This window comes from Natator depressus, chromosome 5, assembly GCF_965152275.1.
Source record: "Natator depressus isolate rNatDep1 chromosome 5, rNatDep2.hap1, whole genome shotgun sequence".
Lineage (NCBI taxonomy): Eukaryota > Metazoa > Chordata > Testudines > Cheloniidae > Natator > Natator depressus.
In genome coordinates this window covers 125,288,354-125,304,619 of record NC_134238.1, presented here as the reverse complement: position 1 = coordinate 125,304,619, position 16,266 = coordinate 125,288,354, and positions in this window count along the sequence as shown.

Below are 16,266 nucleotides of genomic sequence, written 5' to 3'. Positions count from 1 at the left end.
AGGACTCAGGCCAGTGGAATGTGAACATGGTGTGCCAGAGATGTGCTTCAAATTATTCTCCTTAACCCCTGAGGGTAAGACAAGAAGCAAGGGAGGTTTAGGTTGGACATTAGGAAAAAAATTCCTAACTGTCAGGGTGGTTAAGCACTGGAATAAATTGCCTAGGGAGGTTGTGGAATCTCCATCATTGGGGATTTTTAAGAGCAGGTTAGACAAATACATAAGAACGTAAGAATGGCCATACTGGGTCAGACCAAAGGTCCATCCAGCCCAGTATCCTGTCTACCGACAGTGGCCAATGTCAGGTGCTCCAGAGGGAGTGAACCTAACAGGTAATGATTTAGTGATCTCTCTCCTGCCATCCATCTCCACCCTCTGACAAACAGAGGCTAGGGACACCATTCCTTACCCATCCTGGCATTAATGGACTTAATCTCCATGAATTTATCCAGTTCTCTTTTAAACCCTGTTATAGTCCTAGCTTTCACAACCTCCTCAGGCAAGGAGTTCCATGGGTTGACTGTGCGCTGAGTGAAGGAGAACTTCCTTTTATTTGTTTTAAACCTGCTGCCCATTAATTTCATTTGGTGGCCCCTAGTTCTTATATTATGGGAACAAGTAAATAACTTTTCCTTATTCAGTTTCTCCACACCACTCATGATTTTATATACCTCTATCATATCCCCCCTTAGTCTCCTCTTTTCCAAGCTGAAAAGTCCTAGCCTCTTTAGTCTCCCTTCATATGGGACCCGTTCCAAACCCCTAATCATTTTAGTTGCCCTTTTCTGAACCTTTTCTAATGCCAGTATACCTTCTTTGAGATGAGGGGACCACATCTGTACACAGTATTCAAGATGTGGGCGTACCATGGATTTATATAAGGGCAATAAGATATTCTCCCTCTTATTCTCTATCCCTTTTTTTAGTGATTCCTAACATCACGTTTGTTTTTTTGACTGCCGCTGCACACTGCGTGGACGTCTTCAGAGGACTATCCACAGTGACTCCAAGATCTTTCTCCTGATTAGTTGAAGCTAAATTAGCCCCCATCATATTGTATGTATAGTTGGGGTTATTATTTCCAATGTGCATTACTTTACATTTATCCACATTAAATTTTATTTGCCATTTTGTTGCCCAATCACTTAGTTTTGTGAGATCTTTTTGAAGCTCTTCACAGTCTGCTTTGGTCTTAACTACCTTGAGCAGTTTAGTACCATCTGCAAACTTTGCCACCTCACTGTTTACCCCTTTCTCCAGATCATTTATGAATAGGTTGAATAGGATTGGTCCTAGGACTCATCCTTGGGGAACACCACTAGTTACCCCTCTCCATTCTGAAAATTTACCATTTATTCCTACCCTTTGTTCCCTGTCTTTTAACCAGTTCTCAATCCATGAAAGGATCTTCCCTCTTATCCCATGACACCTGTCATGGGATGGTCCAGATCAGTGGTTCTCAAAGCCGGTCTGCCGCTTGTTCAGGAAAAGCTCCTGGCACGCCAGACCGGTTTGTTTACCTGCCCCCATTGGCCTGGAGTGGCGAACCACGGCCAGTGGGAGCAGCAATTGGCCAAACCTGTGGACACGGCAGGTAAACAAACCGGTCCGCAGTTTACCTGCCGTGTCCGCAGGTTTGGCCAATTGCAGCTGGTTGCGTGAACGGCAGGTTCTCAAAGCCGGTCCGCTGCTTGTTCAGGGAAAGCCCCTGGCACGCCGGACCGGCTTAGAGAACCACTGGTCTAGATAATACTTAGTCCTGCCATGAGTGCAGGGGACTGGACTAGATGACTTCTTGAGGCAGTGGCGGATTACCACACAGGACCATGGGGCCCATGCCCAGGGGCCCCAGGCAATTTGGGGCCCTCATAAAAATCATCCCCCGCCACAGTCCTCCACAGAGCTTCTCCGGTCTCAGGGCTGCAGTGGGGGAGGGGATACCCAAAAGGAGTGAGTGGGGGGCAGGGCCATGGGAGGAATGGGGGCAGGCAGTGGGAGGAAGGGGTGGAATGAAGCGGGGCCATGGGGAGAATGGGAACAGGGCTACAGGGGAAAGGGCAGAATGGGGGTGGGATTGGAACAGGGGCGGGTCCTCAGGCAGAAGGGGTGGAATGGAGGCAGGGCCGCAGGTGGAAGGGGTGGGGTGGGACCATGGTTCTGGCACTCAGGCCCCCCAACTTGCTCAGGCCCAGGGCCCCAGGAGACCTTAATCTTTCTCTGTTTCAAGGACCCTTCCAGTCCTATGATTCTATGATCTCTGGGTCACCACCATTGAGCATCCCTCTGACAGCTCATTTATGAAGGGCACTAGCATCCCGGGGTCATTATTGTCTGTGCTCCATGACAGTGGAGGGGCAGCCAGCAGCACCAATTAAAGTGGAAGGAAAAGTCAAATATAAAAAGTGGCACCACTTCAGGGCTTGTCTACACATGTAATGCACTGCTTTAACTATCCCAGCGTAGCTCTTCGTATGTGTGACGTTGCACTCCATATTTCTGGAAATATGCTTATGAGTGTGAATATGATGTAACTGGAATGTGCTTTATGCAAAAGGTCTCTTGTAAGGTATCATAAAAAAGGTTATAAACTACTGAATATATTCATCCTATTTTTATGCATGTATCATTCTTGTATCTGAAACTAGAAATTTGAAGTATAACTCTGAGGTCCTATTGTAATTATGCAAAGTGTGCACCATTAATGGTGGTTTAGAATCTTGACGGCTCCCATTGACTAGGACAATTGGTTGTAAATGGTTTATTTACCTGCAAGCCTTCCTGTGTATGTGTGGGCCAACCCAGGAAGAATGGAGACTAGGGGGTCTTACAGTGACATGTGATCATGTCACCTGATAATGAAATCCATCTTAAATCTGGTACTTTTCCATTTAGAAGGAGGAGTGGGGACCCAGAGAAACAAAAGATTCCTGCCTTGTGCCAAAGCTATAAAAGGGGGTGGAGCAGGACTAAGGAGGCAGCCAGTCATGAGAAAACCCCTGCTTACCACCTGAGATGTCTGCTGGAACTAACAAGGACTGTACCAGGGAAAAGGATTGGGCCCAGACTAGGAAGGAGTCTAGTCTGTGAAAGAAGCTTATTGGAACATCTCAGAAGGTGAGATATTACCTGTAATCAGTTTCTTAATGTATTAGGCTTAGACTTGAGTGGTTTTGCTTTATTTTGCTTGGTGATTTACTTTGTTCTGTCTGTTATTAAATCCTACTTTTTATACTTAATAAAATTACTTTTGTTTATTAATAAACCCAGAGTAAGTGATTAATACCTGGGGGAGCAAACTGCTGTGCATATCTCTCTATCAGTCTTATAGAGGGTGGACAATTTATGAATTTACCCTATATAAGCTTTATACAGAGTAAAATGGATTTATTTGGGGTTTGGATCCCATTGGGAATTGAGTGTCTGAGTCCTGGAGATAGGTAACCTGCTGAGCTGTTTTCAGTTAACTTTGCAGCTTTGGGGGCATGGACCAGACCGTGAATCTGTGTTGCAGCAGGCTAATGTGTCTGGCTTAACAAGACAGGGTTCTGGAAGTCCAAACTGGCAGGGAAAATGGGCTCAGAGGTAATTTCAGCTCATAAGGTGACAGTCCCAAGGGGGTCTCTGTGACCCAACCCGTTACAGTATGGTCCACTATAGAGAAAGGGACCAACTTGGAATTCTGCTCTGGATTGGAAAGTTCTTAAAGATGGCAGTGTTTGGATCAGCATCTTAGTGTAGGCCCATCTCGAGAGCTAACTGGTTTGTGAGTCATGTCTACAATAGTTTTGCATGGAGGTTGAGGGCAGAATATGCATCTGAGGGTCACAGTTAGCACTAGGCGAATAATGGATTTTTCAGTCTGTTAGCAACTTCGAAAAGTTGTGGGGGGCGGGGTTCAGATCAGAGGAAAAATGAGAACTTTTGAAATTTTCAGCAAATGAAAAAGCTGAAAGAAAATAATTTCCGGACTAATGAAATGTTTTGTTTCAGCAAAATTGGAAAGTTTCATTTCAGTTTTAACCGTTTTAAAATGTTTTTGAATTTTTAAAATAAAATTAAAGGAAATTTTGAAGCAAAAGCCATTTCAAACTGAAAAAATCAAAATAATTCCTTTTTTGTAAATGTCAAAGTGAAACATTCCAATATTTTCAGATTTTTTTTAAATGAATAATTTGGTGAACTTGACACAAATTCACAAAACATTTTGGTGTTGCCAAATCTGCATTTTCCACCCCAAATAGAGATTTGGCCAAAAAATTTGCCCGGCTCTAGTCATTGTGCGGATCTGAGGTCCACACTGAGAACATGAGAGCAGAGTTTTCTTCATCACCTGTTCCTCTAGGAGTTCAAAAGTCCTTTATTAGGACATGTAGCACACGGGGTCGCTGATGGAATACTATAGGTACCCTTACAGTAGTAGCACTCAATTAATTTAAGAGAAAGGATTCCTAATTCTACTAATTAAAAGGAAACAAATTTTATACAAAATTTAAAGTGAAGCTCTTACAGTGTCTTGAACCTTAGTTTTATGTATTTTTTTAACCTACTCCTGAGGGCTGACTTGCCCTGTTAATCACTCACAATTCTCATAGAACTGAATGGAAGCTGTGACGCTGGTCTGGTCAGAATTAATCCCACTGTATTTATGGTCAATAAGTGTGGAGGACAATATGGCTGAGGGGGTTGGCTGCAGGAGAACCTTTGACAGCTAGGCTGGCAGTTTTAAATCCAGTGCTAACTGGTACAGGACAAGGATGTTTTTATCCTCTATTTGGTGAGGTGAATGCTGTTTCTCATATGCATATTGCAGTCATGACAGATAGGCCAATTATTCATTGCCTGACTGATACCAAACTGCTTCTCTCACTCAGAGAGGTGGGCCAAAACTTTCCAAAGTGGCTAGTGATTTGGGATCTGTTGTGATAATGGGGCCTATAAATGTACCCTAATTGTGAGCGCCACTGTGAAGAGAGAGGGAAAGTTCATAGAATGTCACAGTAACCTAGAACAACAAACACTGATGGGAAAGGGTGCAAAAGCAGGACAGAAAGACTGAATTAGTGCCAACAAAGTGGCCGATTGATCTAACTCGAGTACTGTGTTAAGATCATGCCTGGTAAATGAGAACAGTGTGGAACTGGAAATCAATGAACCAAGATTGGTACGTTGTAAATGAGACCGAATTAGGGATCACACTAATTAGAGGCTGGGCTATTCCACCCAGCATGCCCTGTGACAAAGTGGGAATGTTCTTAATGTTTTCTCTGAATACTGTGTGGGTGCCTCAGTTTCCCCTAGACATTTCTTAAGTATCCAGGTGGTGGGATAAGGGTGTGTGATTGTTGCAGAGCCCTAGAGGGCCAGTGTGATGGTGTCTGCACAGTGAATGGCCGACACCCTGTCTCCTGGCAACTAATGGCCTGGGCCCCTCCTCTGCAAAGGTACCAACTGAAGGTGTTGGAGAACAAAGAGATCAGGCGGCCTCCTGGCCCAGGAAAGAGACAAAGGCGAGAGGAGGGATGGGAGACTTTCAGTTTGGAGCTGGCTGGGGAAATGGAGGAAGGCCCAGATGGGGCTCTGGGCTCCCTGACCCACATGACAGAGGCGTCCCGTTCTCTGTACCTACAAGCTCTGTTTTAGACCATGTTCCTGTCATCTAATAAATCATCTGTTTTACTGGATAGTTGACAGTCATGTCTGACTGCGGAGCTGGGGTGCAGGGCCCTCTGGCTTCCCCAGGAGCCCCGCTGATGAAGACTCACTGCGGGAAGCGCACGGTGTAAAGAGGGGATGCTGAATGCTCCAAGGTCAGCCCCAGGAAGGCTAAAGTTGTGTAAGCTTCTTGCCCTGGAGACAGTCTGCTCACAGAGAGGAGGCTCCCCCAGAGTCTAATTGGCTTTGTATGGAGTAGTTCCAGAGCATTTCCTGGTGACTCCGTGACACTCCCTTTTGGGGTTCTTAAAAAAAGAGACTTTGAGAGGAACAGCTGGTTCACTGGAAGATGAGAGAAGGGGAAGCAGCCAGCTTCTTCATCCTCCACCATCTCCTGGGACCCCGGACCTTCATCCTGAGTCTGAAAGATGTCCTGACCAGACCAGTCCAGAGGGAGGGAGCCAGATGACATTGCCACCTCTATTAGCTTCGGCTAAATCCCAAATACCACCTGGGATGTGAGACTTTGTCTCCCTCCTCCCCCTCCCTTGTACGTTCTTTTCCTTCCCTACCTTATTTCTTCTCTTTCCTGGCCTTCTCCTTTTTTCCTCTGTCTAATAAGACAGGCTGGTTTAGCCAGCCAAGACAGCATCTTTTGCAACACTGCTGTAAGCCTGTGACCAGAAAGAGGCAGCTAAAAGTAATGTCCTAAAAAGCCTGATCGATGCGAGTCCCAGTTTGCCAGGTCTTGGAGTGGCTAATAAGACGGCATGCTGAGCCTGTGTTTTTCCAGCAGTGAAGTTGCAAGTGAGAGTCAATGCCAAACACACAAGCTGCATTTTCTCTCTTTGCTGTTGGTGTCTCTCCCCTTCTGTGTGTGTGTGTGTGTGTTTTGTATCAGCCAGGCAAGGTACTAACAACCTTCAACAGGACTTTATTTTCAAAATGGAAACCTCTTTACCAAGATGCTGCTGCACCCTCTGTAGCTTTCTCCCAGCCTCTCAACTCCTCCCCTCTCCTTCCTGTTTCCTGTCCTTTCAGACTCCCAACAGCCAGTGCTCCCAATTCTAATAATTACAAGCAACATCTAAACATCACATTCCCTCCCCTCTTATAAACTCTCCCAATTAAAATAGACATTATTGTTCTAACCACAGGAATAAATATGAAACATGACACTATACTGTTGGCAGAAATATTACACTGAAAACACTGTAGATATTACATAACATAGTCTCTAGTCCAGACAGGTGGTCGTCTGGGTCTGACAGGCTGTCTCTCAAGCCCCGGTTCCAGTGCAATGTCTTGTGTTGGTACTACGGTAAAGTCATCCAATGCAGAATGGGTGTTGGCATAATCTCCTCTTGGTGCATAGGCAGGTGCAAGATAAGAAGCATTCCATACCCACCCATCAGAAAGTCGATAGGTGTAAGGTCCCTTCTTCTCTATGATTTTAAGAGGAACTGTGAATTTATGATCCCCGTTGCATAAAATTCCAGGTTTTCATATTCTAACGAAGGATCCACACTCAAACTTTGTTTCCTTAGCACCCAACCGCTTGTCTGTGCAAGCCTTAGACTTTGCTTCGTTCTGGTCAACAGTTTTTCTCACATCACCCTCGTTTGGGGCATCAGGTCGTGCCTTTAACAATCCAGCAATGTTCAATTTAGTATTCATCTGTTTCCCATGCAGTAACTTTGCAGGTGATCTTTGCATTGTGGCATGTCGCGTAGCCCGGTGTGCTTGCAAGAAATCAGTAGTGAAGTGTATCCACAATCACTCTTACAGTTTAGCCATTTGCAAACTCTCTTTCAAACTTCTGTTAAACAGTTCAATTTCCCTATTGGCTTGAGGGTAATATAGGGATGACCTTCTGTGTAAAATGTTCCTCTGTGCTAGAAAAGTTTCAAACTCCAGGGAAGTAAATTGACTGCCATTATCTGAAACCAGTTCTTTGGGGTTACCTGCCCTGCTAAAAACTGAAGAGAGGAACTTAATTACTGTTGCAGAAAAGATTTGCGATGTAAACGCTACCTCAGGCCATTTACTGAAATAGTCTATTAAAGTGATGGCATAACGGCAGTCAATTGGAGCAGTATCAAAGGGTCCTACAATGTCAATCACCACTTTTTCCCATGCAGATTCAGGAAGAGGAACAGGCTGTAATGGAGGGGTACATGTCATTCCTGTCTTATCATGCATTTGGCAAGTGACACAGGATTTTATGACGGGTTTCAGAGTAGCAGCCGTGTTAGTCTGTATTCACAAAAAGAAAAGGAGTACTTGTGGCATCTTAGAGACTGACCAATTTATTTGAGCATAAGCTTTCGTGAGCTACAGCTCACTTATGAGTGCTTCCGTTTGAGAGTCAATCCCTGGCCACCAATACAGATCCCGTAGTTGTTGTTTGGTTCGGACAATTCCTTGATGAGAATCGTGTGCCAGGTTTATGAGTTTTTACTGTAATTCTTCTGGCACAAGGAGCCGGTGTGTACCTTATAGCACACAGCCATCAAACAAAGAAAGTTCATCCCGAACTCTAAAATAAGGCATCAAAACTGGGTCAAGGTTTTTAGGGTTACTGGGCCATCTCTTTGTTAGAAATTCCTGTAGTTTTTGTTGAATTGGACACACTGAACAAGCAGCTTGAAATTGTTCTCTTGTAACTGCAGTGAGAGTGCTTGTAATAAGCGCAACCACTACATCCTCATCCTCCGGTGGACCATCTGGTGAAGGCAAAGGCAGGCGAGAAAGGCAATCAGCGACCACATTTTGGTTTCCAGGCTTATATTCCAGTTCATAATTGAAAGAGAGTAGTCTTGCAGACCATCGAGCAGTACAGTATCCTGTTCTTCCCAGTCCTTTCATGGTGAGCAACGTCATCAAAGGGCTGTGGTCTGTGCGCAACTTGAACGTGTGGCCCCACAGGTAAGTTCTCCATTTTTCAGTAGCCCAGACACAAGCAAGTGCTTCTTTTTTGACTGTAGAATATTTTCTCTCAGCATTACTTAGTGTCCTTGAAGCAAATGCAACAATCTTCTCTGTGTTGTCCTCACGCAGTTGTGTGAGAACAGCCCCAAGTCCATAATCAGAAGCATCAGTAGTTACAATTGTGGGCAATGCAGGACTGAATAGGGCAAGTAGTGGACTATGTACAATCAAGTCTTTCACTGTTTCGAAACTAGCTTGTGCATTCGTTGTCCACACTAAGGTTGAACTTCTCCGTAGTAATTTCCATAACGGTTCAATGACAGAAGTATAATTGGGAATGAATTTTGCATACCAGGAGGTAAGACCCAAGAAGGAACGTAAGGTTTGCAAATCTGTTGGAGGAGGAGCATTTGAAATTGCCAGGATATGATCTGGATCAGATTTTAGTCCAGCCTGTGAAATTGTATGCCCCAGAAAAGAGAGTTCAGTTTGTCTAAATTTGCATTTGGACCTATTGAGCTGGAGGCCTGCTGTGCTGATGCAGTTTAGTACAGACTGCAGGTTATTGTCATGCTCCTCAGAAGTATTTCCAAACACGATAATATCATCCAGATAGCACTGAACTCCATGTTGATTCTTCAGAATCAATGACATCATTTTTGAAAGGCACTTGGGGCAGATGCGAGACCATATGGAACATGTTTAAAACGAAATAGTCCCTCGTGTGTAATAAATAGGGTGAGCTCTCTGCTATCTTCATGCAACATAACCTGGTGGTATGCGCTCTGCAAATCAAGAGTAGAAAACATCTTTGCTCCATGGAGTTCTGCAAATACTTCTTCTATGTGAGGAAGAGGATGGCTGTCAATCACAATAGCTTTATTTGGCTCCCTTAAGTCCACACAAAGGCAAATGCCTCCACCCTTCTTCTGCGTCACTACTATAGGTGAAACCCATTCCGAGGAGTCGATCTCTTCAATAATGTCCTCTTGAACAAGTTTTCTAAGTTCCTCTGAAACAGCTTCCCTGGCTGAAAATGGTAAGTGCAGTAACTTCTGTCATACAGGAATCACATTATTCCGCATTTTAACTTTATGCAGAAACCCATAAGCACAGCCAAGTTTCTCCTCAACCTGGTGTTGGGTCCCAGCTGAAACTGGTGTGTGTACCACAAGAGTGCTTTGCTGAGGAAGATCAATTCATCCATTAACTACCCTGAGATTTAAAGCAGCCAATAAATCTCTGCCAAGGATAGGAGTGCCTTTGTGGACAATGTAGAACTCTGCAGTTACACAGCAGTCACCAAAAGTAACTATTACTGGCAGGCAGCCATGTACTGGAATATGTTTTTTCAAATAGCACACCAAGTGAAGTTTGGATTCAGTAAGAGGCATATCTTTAAAGTAACACAGATAGATGGAATCAGGTAGTATAGATACTGCTGAGCCATTGTCCAACATTAGCTGAATAGAGTGTGGTTTGCCTGAGGGTATGGAGGAAACGTTTACAGTGCACTTTATCTTCTGTGGATGAAGGGAAAGCAGTGGATGTATTGTTTCTTGACTTTAGCAAAGCTTTTGACACGGTCTCCCACAGTATTCTTGTCAGCAAGTTAAAGAAGTATGGGCTGGATGAATGCACTATAAGGTGGGTAGAAAGCTGGCTAGATTGTCGGGCTCAACGGGTAGTGATCAATGGCTCCATGTCTAGTTGGCAGCCGGTGTCAAGTGGAGTGCCCCAGGGGTCGGTCCTGGGGCCGGTTTTGTTCAATATCTTCATAAATGATCTGGAGGATGGTGTGGATTGCACTCTCAGCAAATTTGCAGATGATACTAAACTGGGAGGAGTGGTAGATACGCTGGAGGGGAGGGATAGGATACAGAAGGACCTAGACAAATTGGAGGATTGGGCCAAAAGAAATCTGATGAGGTTCAATAAGGATAAGTGCAGGGTCCTGCACTTAGGATGGAAGAATCCAATGCACCGCTACAGACTAGGGACCGAATGGCTAGGCAGCAGTTCTGCGGAAAAGGACCTAGGGGTGACAGTGGACGAGAAGCTGGATATGAGTCAACAGTGTGCCCTTGTTGCCAAGAAGGCCAATGGCATTTTGGGATGTATAAGTAGGGGCATAGCCAGCAGATCGAGGGATGTGATCGTTCCCCTCTATTCGACACTGGTGAGGCCTCATCTAGAGTACTGTGTCCAGTTTTTGGCCCCACACTACAAGAAGGATGTGGATAAATTGGAGAGAGTCCAGCGAAGGGCAACAAAAATGATTAGGGGTCTAGAGCACATGACTTATGAGGAGAGGCTGAGGGAGCTGGGATTGTTTAGTCTGCAGAAGAGAAGAATGAGGGGGGATTTGATAGCTGCTTTCAACTACCTGAAAGGGGGTTCCAAAGAGGATGGCTCTAGACTGTTCTCAATGGTAGCAGATGACAGAACGAGGAGTAATGGTCTCAAGTTGCAATGGGGGAGGTTTAGATTGGATATTAGGAAAAACTTTTTCACTAAGAGGGTGGTGAAACACTGGAATGCGTTACCTAGGGAGGTGGTAGAATCTCCTTCCTTAGAGGTTTTTAAGGTCAGGCTTGACAAAGCCCTGGCTGGGATGATTTAACTGGGAATTGGTCCTGCTTCGAGCAGGGGGTTGGACTAGATGACCTTCTGGGGTCCCTTCCAACCCTGATATTCTATGATTCTATGATTCTATGATCTGTTCTGGAATATGTGCAGCAGTGATTTTGTCCACGCTCAGCACAGTAACATCTGGTATTGTAACTGCATGCACCTGTTGATTGAACTGGCTACTGCAACATACTTTAGCAAAATGTCCAATCTTTTTGCAATGATTGCACTGGGCTACTTTTGCCAGACATCCTGTGTAGCTTGCAAGGTGTTGTGGGGATCCACAACGAAAACATGCTTTTATTATATTTTGAATTTGCTGATTCGGTGGTTTTTCATTAGTTTTCCTCTTGCAGTTGTGTGTCTGCAGTGGTAGTGAACTTTTCTGCAAAGGAGTCACAGCCTGGACTGTGCCTCCTGTATCCATGCTCATTATTTTGGCTTCAGCTGTAGCTGACTCAATCTGAGTAGCAATGGTTATTGCTTTTTCTTGTGTAAGTTGTGGTTCTAGAAGTAAGCGTTCTCTTACATGAAGCATGGTTGTTTTCTCAATGAGCTGGTCTCTAATCATCTCATCTGCCATATTCCCAAAGTCACAAATTACAATCAGACTCCTCAGGGAAGCAATATACTGCATTATGGTTTCCCCTGGTTTCTGCTCATGCTGGTGAAATCTGCAGCGATTAGCTACAACATTCACTTTTGGCACAAAAAAATTCTTTAATGCAGTGAGTGCAGTCTCATATTTATCATCTGCAAGGGGAAAAGTGTAAAATATATGCTGCCCTTCTGCTCCAAGGCAGTAGATTAGCAGAGCACACTTTCTTACTTCAGAAATCTCTGTAGCACTGACTGCAAACAGATAAGTCTCAAACATATGGATCCAGATAGTAAAAGCAATTGGAGGCTCACCTGGGCTTTGCAGAAAGGGTGCAGGTGGGTTCAGAGGCAGAAGATCCATCCTCGTCACCAAAATGTTGTATCAACCAGACAAGGTACTAACAACCTTCAACAGGACTTTATTTTCAAAGTGGAAACCTCTTTACCAAGCTGCTGCTGCACCCTCTGTAGCTTTCTCCCAGCCTCTCAACTCCTCCCCCTCCTTCCTGTTTCCTGTCCTTTCAGACTCCCAATAGCCAGTGCTCCCAATTCTAATAATTACAAGCAACATCTAAACACCACAGTGTGTTTGTCTTGTTCTGAAGGAAACGGGATCAGACTTTAACAACGCCAGCAGCAACAGCACCTGCCCATCTCCACTAACTTCTTCTCTTTTCCTCCGAAGGCCAGTTGTCACAATCTTTGATACACCTAAAACACTGTCAGACAAGGGGGCTTCCTGCTAAAACCTCTCTTCAGCTCCAGGGAAAGGGAATGAGGGATGTTGTTAAAATGAAAACCTTATTCGGGCCTTTACATTTCATATGCTTTAACTGTTTTTCCTTCTTTTTCGTATCTTTACTAAATGGGTAAAAGGATGTTTAATGGTTTGTTTGCCGTGGTACTAAGCAGGCTGAGTTCTCTACAAACCAAACCCTGAACTGTGTTTAAAACTGTTTAATGTTGGACACTGTGAGAGAATAGACCCCTGTATTCAAACCTTACTCATTATTATATTCATCTTTGTATAAGGCATGTCCTGTAAGTTATCATTGGAAAACTCATAATTTCAGTTACGGTTAATATCATAGAATCATAGAATATCAGGATTGGAAGGGACCTCAGGAGGTCATCTAGTCCACCCCCCTGCTCAAAGCAGGACCAATCCCCAACTAAATCATCCCAGCCAGGGATTTGTCAAGCCTGACCTTAAAAATTCTAAGGAAGGAGATTCCACCACCTCCCTAGGTAACGCATTCCAGTGTTTCACCACCCTCCTAGTGAAAAAGTTTTTCCTAATATCCAACCTAAACCTCCCCCACTGCAACTTGAGACCATTACGCCTCGTTCTGTTATCCGCTACCACTGAGAACAGTCTAGATCCATCTGGAACCCCCTTTCAGGTAGTTGAAAGCAGCTATCAAATCCCCCCTCATTCTTCTCTTCCACAGACTAAACAATCCCAGTTCCCTCAGCCTCTCCTCATAAGTCATGTGTTACAGTCCCCTAATCATTTTTGTTGCCCCCTGCTGGACGTTTTCCAATTTTTCTACATTGTTCTTGTAGTGTGGGGCCCAAAACTGGACACAGTACTCCAGATGAGGCCTCACCAATGTCAAATAGAGGGGAACGATCACGTCCCTCGATCTGCTGGCAATGCCCCTACTTATACATCCCAAAATGCCATTGGCCTTCTTGGCAACAACGGCACACTGTTGACTCATATCCAGCTTCTCGTCCACTATAACCCCTAGGTCCTTTTCTGCAGAACTGCTGCCGAGCCATTCAGTCCCTAGTCTGTTGCGGTCCATGGGATTCTTCCGTCCTAAGTGCAGGACTCTGCACTTGTCCTTGTTGAACCTCATCAGATTTCTTTTGGACCAATCCTCTAAATTGTCTAGGGCCCTCTGTATCCTATCCCTACTCTCCAGCGTATCGACCTCTCCTCCCAGTTTAGTGTCATCTGCAAACTTGCTGAAGGTGCAATCCACACCATCCTCCAGATCATTTATGAAGATATTGAACAAAACTGGCCCCAGAACCGACCCTTGGGGCACTCCACTTGATACCGGCTGCCAACTAGACATGGAGCCATTGATCACTACCCGTTGAGCCCGACAATCTAGCCAGTTTTCTATCCACCTTATCGTCCATTCATCCAGCCCATACTTCTTTAACTTGCTGGCAAGAATACTGTGGGAGACCGTGTCAAAAGCTTTGCTAAAGTCAAGGAACAACACGTCCACTGCTTTCCCCTCATCCACACAACCAGTTATCTCATCATGGAAGGCAATTAGATTAGTCAGGCATGACTTGCCCTTGGTGAATCCATGCTGACTGTTCCTGATCACTTTCCTCTCCTCCAAGTGTTTCAGAATTGATTCCTTCAGGACCTGCTCCATGATTTTTCCAGGTCTGAGGTGAGGCTGACTGGCCTGTAGTTCCCAGGATCATCCTTCTTCCCTTTTTTAAAGATTGGCACTACATTAGCCTTTTTCCAGTCATCTGGGACCTCCTCCAATCGCCATGAGTTTTCAAAGATAATAGAGAATGGCTCTGCAATCACATCCGCCAACTTCTTTAGCACTCTCAGATGCAGCGCATCCGGCCCCATGGACTTGTGCTTGTCCAGCTTTTCTAAATAGTCCCAAACCACTTCTTTCTCCACAGAGGGCTGGTCACCTCCTCCCCATGCTGTGCTGCCCAGTGCAGTAGTCTGGGAGCTGACCTTGTTCATGAAGACAGAGGCAAAGAAACCATTGAGTACATTAGCTTTTTCCACATCCTCTGTCACTAGGTTGCCTCCCTCATTCAGTAAGGGACCCACACTTTCCTTGACTTTCTTCTTGTTGCTAACATACCTGAAGAAACCCGTCTTGTTACTCTTAACATCTCTTGCTAGCTGCAACTCCAGGTGTGATTTGGCCTTCCTGATTTCACTCCTGCACGTCTGAGCAATATTTTTATACTCTTTCCTGGTCATTTGTCCAGTCTTCCACTTCTTGTAAGCTTCTTTTTTGTGTTCAAGATCAGCAAGGATTTCACTGTAAGCCAAGCTGGTCGCCTGTCATATTTACTATTCTTTCTACACATCGGGATGGTTTGTCCCTGTAACCTCAATAAGGATTCTTTAAAATACAGCCAGCTCTCCTGGACTCCTTTCCTCCTCATGTTATTCTCCCAGGGGATCCTGCCCATCAGTTCCCTGAGGTTGTCAAAGTCTGCTTTTCTGAAGTCCAGGGTCTGTATTCTGCTGCTCTCCTTCCTTCCCTGTGTCAGGATCCTGAACTCGACTATCTCATGGTCACTGCCTCCCAGGTTCCCATCCACTTGTGCTTCCCCTACTAATTCTTCCCGGTTTGTGAGCAGCAGGTCAAGAAGAGCTCTGCTCCTAGTTGGTTCCTCCAGCACTTGCACCAGGAAATTGTTCCCTACACTTTCCAAAAACTTCTTGGATTGTCTGTGCACTGCTGTATTGCTCTCCCAGCAGATAGCAGGATGATGGAAGTCTCCCATGAGAACCAGGGCCTGCGATCTAGTAACTTCCGTGAGTTGCCGGAAGAAAGCCTCGTCCACCTCATCCCCCTGGTCCGGTGGTCTACAGCAGACTCCCACCATGACATCACCCTTGTTGCTCACACTTCTAAACTTAGTCCAGAGACTCTCAGGTTTTTCTGCAGTTTCATACCGAAGCTCTGAGCACATACTGCTCTCTTACATACAATGCAACTTCCCCACCTTTTCTGCCCTTCCTGTCCTTCCTGAACAGTTTATATCCATCCATGACAGTACTCCAGTCATGTGAGTTATCCCACCAAGTCTCTGTTATTCCAATCACATCATAATTCCTTGACTGTGCCAGGACTTCCAGTTCTCCCTGCTTGTTTCCCAGGCTTCTTGCATTTGTGTATAGGCACTTGAGATAACTTGCTGTTTGTCCTGCTTTCTTAGTATGAGGCAGGAGCCTCCCCTCTCATGCTCTCCTGCTCGTGCTTCCTCCCAGTAACCCACGTCTCCACTTACCTCAGGGCTTTGGTCTCCTTCCCCCGGTGAACCTAGTTTAAAGCCCTCCTCACTAGGTTAGCCAGCCTGCCTGCGAAGAGGCTCTTCCCTCTCTTCATTAGGTGGAGCCCATCTCTGCCTAGCACTCCTCCTTCTTGGAACACCACCCCATGATCAAAGAATCCAAAGCCTTCTCTCCGACACCACCTGCATAGCCATTTGTTGACTTCCACAATTCAACGGTCTCTACCCAGGCCTTTTCCTTCCACGGGGAGGATGGACAAGAACACCACTTGCACCTCAAACTCCTTTATCCTTCTTCCCAGAGCCACGTAGTCCACAGTGATCCGCTCAAGGTCATTCTTGGCAGTATCATTGGTGCCCACGTGGAGAAGCAGGAAGGGGTAGCGATCCGAGGGCTTGATGAGTCTCGGCAGTCTCTCCGTCACA